General features: G+C 37.6%; 1 pseudogene; it reads right to left on the bottom strand.

Moving 5' to 3' along the window:
* Positions 1-3,167: 3,167 nt before the first annotated feature.
* LOC131063295 (probable disease resistance protein At1g61300) lies at positions 3,168-6,288 on the bottom strand (annotated as a pseudogene).
* Positions 6,289-6,918: the final 630 nt, after the last annotated feature.

The following is a 6,918-nucleotide window of genomic DNA, read 5'->3' as shown; positions in this document are numbered from 1 at the left end:
TCTTCAAGCATTCTTTAGATTTATACATCATGGAGAAGCAAATTGCAACAATCTTCATGCAAGAAAGTGTTTGTGATTGAGTCATGTCATGTCATTTATTGCATCGATACTTGTGATCACATTCAAAGAGAATTGCATCATCAACCTTCAACAACTTCAACAAGCTTGAGGTATCATATTTAGCATCTTATTTAGCACTTTTAATTCAATTCAAGAGTTAATTCTTATAGAGTCAAAAATTGTATACCCTTTTGCAATTCCACCTATAATTTTGTAGCTACATTAGTATCCATTTGCCTAGCATCTGAATAGGCTCATTTCAGCCCTTGCATCAGCCTTTTCTTCTCAGGGTGCTCAAGACATCTTTTTAGTAGCTACCTTTCAACATCAACTTTGCATTAGTTGTGTCTCTCTTGTCACCTGTTACTTTTTAATGTGATTTGTCTAGACACTAGCTCTCCGTGTGGATGTCTACACACTGTACACACGTCCAACAACATCTTAATAAATATTGGTTTTGAACGTTTTGACACTTATCACTAGCCTAGGTTACTGGAAATGGCTTGGAATCTTTCGAAACAACTTGACAACCCTATTTTTCCCTCCTATTCTCCTTTAAATCTATCTTTTCACTTCAATCAATCTCTTTGGGTTCTTTCATCTTTCTCTTGATGTCTTTTACTTTCTATATCATTCTCTAATTTTCTATAGCACTCTCAAGCTGTCATAATACTCTTTGTATCTTTTGGCTTTCTTAAACCTATATGGTAATATCTATCTATTTATATTATCTTTGAGCATCTTGGGATTCATGCATCCCTTATCTATCAAATCATCTATCTTTTCTATTTACATTTATATCCATCTATCTATATATCTAACAATTTGTCTGCTATGGAGGTGGAAACACCCAAATAGAGATTTGACTAAGGCAAGTCTCTAAACAACCCCAAACATTTTTTCTCTTTTATATGTGTGTAGGTGTATTGAAAGCATTAGACCACATGGAGGTTTTCTTATATTTTATTTATTGCACACACACACACACACACGCACACACACACACACACACACACACACACACACACACACACACACACACACACACACACACACACACACACACTATTGTGTTTCTAACTTCTGGGTTTTGTAGATTAGCCAATTTATTGATCTAGATTTTTGCCTTTCTGAGTGTTTTCTGTTTCTATATGTATGAGATAACAATGTGTTTTTCCCTAATGTCCTTGGCTAAGACATTCAGATTTAGATTGAAGACTCTATCATCTATTGTTTCCATATCTATAATTAGATATCTTCACTAGTTTCATTGGTTGGAGATATCTGAATGTATGTTTTGAAATTGTCTCTCAAGGGAACTTAGTTCTTCTCTTTGTAGGATCACTTTTTCATCATTACATTTTAGTGAACCTGACATGAACATTACTTCTTCACTATTTTGAACTCATTCTTTATCATTTCTTCAAGCAATCATTATACCCCTATAATAAAGGATAATTCAAATCTTACCCCTTCTCAAAAAAATCTTTTATGGTGCTACCCCAAACCCCACTCCATGTCATCAATTTTTAAATGGTACATCAACATTGAACCAACTTCTTTATGCATCATTTCTTTAATTTAGCTTATTAATTTCAAAATGCATATGTTATCTTCTTTTATTAATTTAGTTTCTAGTTTTATTCAAAGTTCCTTTTCAAGCATCTGACGGTGACTTGACTCTACTTATGTTACTCTATGTCTTTGATCCCTATTGTATAATTTCTTCAATGTTAGACAATATTTTGTTCCAAGAGGATAAAATCATTGATACTTTTCTTAATATTACTCTACCTTCTCTTCATTCTAATGCACTCTCTTCTATAGTTGATGCATTAGTGAATGAGGACTCTCATACGAGATTTGATCTCCAAAAGATTGATGTTGAGAAATCTCCTTCAATTAATTCGTCAACAAGTTGTAATGAGTCTGAGAATGTGATTGTTATCTCTATTGCCCCTAATAGGCCTAAGAGACCAATTATTTACATGACTGTAACTAATCCTTGTTAAAATAAGGTAATTTCTATTTGTGGTGTTTCTTTTAAAAAGGACTCATTGAATCTTTTTACATGATACAAATAGTCTAAAGATCCTTCTTATAGAATGATAGCCCATACTTAAAAACACATGTAGAAATAAGCAAAAAGTTGATCAATCTAATACTTGTTGTCTTTGCTTCTGGATACAACTACGTAAAATTTTTTGCATCAACGTTTTGGATCATACTCAATGATCCATCATCAGAATGAGAGAGCTGTAGGATGATCCATCATCAATCTAATACTTATTTTTCATCTTCTCAGTTATATTTTCCTCAAGCACCTAAACTTGCAGTTAAGCAACCATCTAATTACTATCTTATTGAGCAACTTCATGTTAATCCTACTAAGATCTCACTTTGGGATTTTCTTGAGTTATGATTACTTCATGTTAATCCTTGTACAACATGGCGTTATGATTACGAACTCTAACAATTTTTTTTAGTATAGATAGTAAGAACATAAAGTTCTTTATTTTTATTGAACAAAGTTGTAATAAAAAGAGTACATAAAGAATATATTTTGTTTTAGTATTGAAGAAGATTTGAACTTGGTACCATGTAGATGCCTACAACATGGACTTTGTCATTAAAAATATTCTTTAATCCTTAATAAAATGTGGACAAATCAAGCATGTTGACATATAATACAATAATTTAAATTTTCAAAGTAAAAAATGCCCTCAGGTTTAAAATAATATAGCAATCCTTGTACAACAACATGTTATGATTACCAACGCTAGTATTTTTTACTAGCATGAACTTTAAAAACATTAAGTTATTTTTCTTTAATTGAAAAAAGATGTGATTAAAAAATACAAAAAGAATATTAGTTCAAAAAAAGTGTTGCGAGGAGAAGAACCACAAATAGCTTAAAAAAAGCACTAACTATATAACCACTCTCATCAAATAGGGCTAACCATAACCAAGTCTTATGATAGAAAGATGAATGAGAACAAAATAATAGTATAGTAGATGAACAATTATAGCCTGACTAACATTTGAAACTTGACACACCAAATATTTCTATCATTACGCTGCAAGAACTCATACTTGATTTCCTCCAACTCGTAATGACCATCTTCTTTCAATTCCGAAATAAAGAGAACACATCATAACATGATATCATGCAAAATTACAAACAAGCAATGTTTTGCAAAATATAACAGACGCGCCTAATCTGGCTCCAAAACCGCACTATTGTGCAATGGATAACTTCCGTCTTATATGAATACAAAAACTGTAGAATAGGCACAAAATGACTGTGGGGCTCGACAGAAGAGCTGGAGCCGCTGTCCCCCACTCTAATAGAACATGAAAGTTATCAATATATGACAAGATGTTTTTGGAGCCAGAATAGCTACAACCAAATATATCAGCCCGACGTACTACAAACAAATATTCCGTATGTTACTTACGAGAAAAGTGTGGATTAAACATGATTATTGTCATTCCACGATTTCCACGTACTTAGCATGAAGGTGCTTCTTCATCTCTTCATCTTGCCAGCTAATTTCATACCACCATTCTTTGTCTCCTCTGATCTGTTCCAGAGACTTAAGATTATCAAGACCTGATGGCAGCACTTTAACGTTCATACAGCGGAATATAGTCATTGTCTGCAACGTGGGCAGAGCCCCTTCTTCCACAGAACTACACAGACTCTCCAGAGAAGGTAACATCCACAGTTTGAGCTTGCGCAGCCTTGGAAAGCAGCCTTTCACCCCAAATTCTTCTCCCAAATTCGTGAGCAGAAGGCATTGCTCAATCTCTATTTCCTTCAAATTGAATAGTCTTGCTAACCCTAATCCAGAAAAAGTGAGCAGGTTTTGAGAACACTTCAGCTTTAAGTACTTGAGATTTTGTAATTTTGGGAACAAATCAGGGGTTCCCTTAATGTGACAATCATACAGGTGGAGCCTCTCCAAGCTGTGCATTGCCCGCATGTCAGTGGGCAGATATGTCTGAAGGACTTCGGGCATCCAAAGTAGCTAAAGTTCTTGAAGCTCCACTAGAATACCCACTGTTTTCTCCTCAATTTGGGAATTTAGCGTTAGACGCAGATGCTTGAAACGTTGGAGCTTGCATACGTCTTGCAAAGAAGCCTCCTGTAATAATCCTCCTCCTCTCAACTCCCCTGAATAATTAAACTTTGTCGACTTCCACATCTCAAGCTCTTCCAAACCAGTGATTTGTGATATGTCGCATGAAACGAACTCCAAATCATAACAGTGGGCTAACATGAGAATTCGGAGACGTTTCAGCTCCATTATCCTGGATGGGATACTCTTAAGAGGGGAGAAAGAAAGATCTAAAAACTGCAGTTTACACAGCTCAAATGTTTGATGAGGGATTACCTCAATCCGGGTATTGGAAAGCTGGAGATAGAGAAGATGCTTCAGTTGGTCGATGCACTTTGGCAACGATTTGATGCGCGTGTCGCCGAGATCAAGAAGCTTCAACATATTCAGCTTCTCCAGGAAGCCCTCTGGAATCTCGTCAAATGTGTTCCAGCTCAACAACAGACTCACCAGGTTCCTGCACTCAAATTTCTCTGGCAGAAATCTGATACGGTTATGCATCAGAGATATCCTAACCGATGTTTCACTTGCAGACTTTGGAAACTCTGTTAAACTCTGACCTGCACGGAACAGGGTATTCTGGTCGATCTCAGCGATGTGTACCGTCATATCTCTCAGCACATCGTGGATTTTCACTTTACAAATTTCAAGGCGGTTTTCCTCTTTAACCTTAATCTCAACCAAACATCGGTTCGCCAAGGTTTTGAGAAAACGGTGCCGCCCCTCCTCTCTGCTTTTCACCAGATCCTCTACCAACCACAATTATATCAATTGATCCGCGTCGATTAGCTCGTCTTCTCTGTAAGCGGCCAAGTACAGGAAACAAAGCTTGAGCTCATCTGTCCGCAGAGCATCGTAGCTGTGCTTCAGCGGATTGAATAAGTCCCTCAGAATCTTTTCATGAATGCGATAAAACAGGGGATCAGTCGCCTTTAGCTGATTTAGAATATATTTCCATTCAGACGCGCTACTGTCTTGAAGCTGCGGCATTGTCCGAGCAAGCGTCTTAATGGCCAGAGGATGCCCTTCACACTCCTTTGCAATACTTCTCGCAAAGTGCTCTATCTCGATATCCATTTTCTGATCCTTGCCAGCTACAAAGGCTCCTCTGCAGAAAAGCTCCCAACCTTCTTCGTCCGACAGATGTTTGATTCCAATCATTTTGTCTGTTTTCATGCCCTTGCACACCTCTTTATCCCTGGAAGTCAGTACCACTTTTGTCTTATTATCAGAAAGAGAAATTCCCAAATTGGAAACATCTATACTTTTCCACACATCGTCCAAAATGAGCAGCAGTCGCCTCTCCTTGAAAACCGAATGCAGCGCCCCTGCGGCCTCGTCAATGTTCCAACCGGATTGCCAAGGCAATTCAATACTCTCACAAATGCGCCTCTGCAGAGCAGATATATCCGAGTCTCTGGACACAGTAACCCAAATCATAGGCGTAAAGAATTTGACTACCTTTCCATTGTTGTTGATTTGCTTGAGCACAGCCGTCTTTCCAACGCCAGGCATTCCATAGACACCAACGACACGAACAGAGTCGTCTTCCAGCAGCCATGTCTCCAGCTCCAACAGCTTCTCGTGAACGATTTTTCCGACCAATTCGCTATCCGTGGGATGCACCAGCGTCACGAGAGGCTCTCCCAGCTCCCCATTCTTGGGAATATCTAAATCTTTCATCTTCAGAAGATCATCTATATCCGCTAGAGATTTACGGATTTTTTGACTGGATTTTGGGATAAGGATACAGTGAGGGCAGCACCAACACAAGCGACGCTGCTTATTTTGTTCGTACTGGCCAAACACCTCTTGAGCATATTTGAGGATTCGTTCTTGTGTGTTAAGCCAATTCCTCAAGGCTGGCAAAGGCTGTCGAGCTCGCCTCTTTAGCCGACTGTTGATATCATCGACTGTGCCCTTCACACGATCTATCTGCTGGTGGAGACGTTCGGCATCATCACCCAAACTGGTTAGGTGCTTAATCTCTTCAAACGCTGGTTTCCATAGGTTGTTTATAATCCCACTCCCTATTCCACTAAGGAACTCCATCAGCCAAACGCAAACAGACTCCTAACGATAAAGAAATGATGAATACGTACCAAATCTCGATTAGTGTGAAAACACTGACCTCACAAAAGCACTCGATAAGTGCACGGTTTTATAAGTGGTCTCTCTATCTCTCTTCGTATTGGTCAAGATATCTCGAGGATGCTGTGCTGCGCTGGTCTAAAGATGGCCCAGATCTTTCTTCCTTTTAACACTATACTATGCCCATCGTTAACATCACGTCACTATGCCATATCTGCAGTAGCTAGGGCATCTCAAATTTCATCTTTCGACCTAAATTATTTCAAGTGCACAAAATAATTTTTTCGTGACATTCTATGCTATTTCGTAGAATGCGTAGAGAGATAATCTAAACATATTCCACAAGTTGGGCCCATAGAAAGAGGCCAGTTCATAATTGTTGTGCATGTCTTGCGATTGGTTGGGGAGAGATGATGTGGTCTCTTACTTCTTAATAATTTTGATAGTGTTATGAGAAAATAGTAAGAATTCAAGAGAATATAGATTCAAAAATATTAAAATGAAAAATATATGAACAACATATACATACATATGTAATTATAGAAGAGGTTGAATTATTTTCAAAATAAGTATAAAGAAAGACATGAATAACATGACATTGAGACTAAACTTTATGTTTGGAATAAAGTTGGTTCTATTTACCCAA

Source organism: Cryptomeria japonica, chromosome 2, assembly GCF_030272615.1.
Source record: "Cryptomeria japonica chromosome 2, Sugi_1.0, whole genome shotgun sequence".
NCBI lineage: Eukaryota > Viridiplantae > Streptophyta > Pinopsida > Cupressales > Cupressaceae > Cryptomeria > Cryptomeria japonica.
The sequence above is the reverse complement of the archived record's forward strand: the minus strand, read 5'-3'. Positions and strand labels throughout refer to the sequence as shown.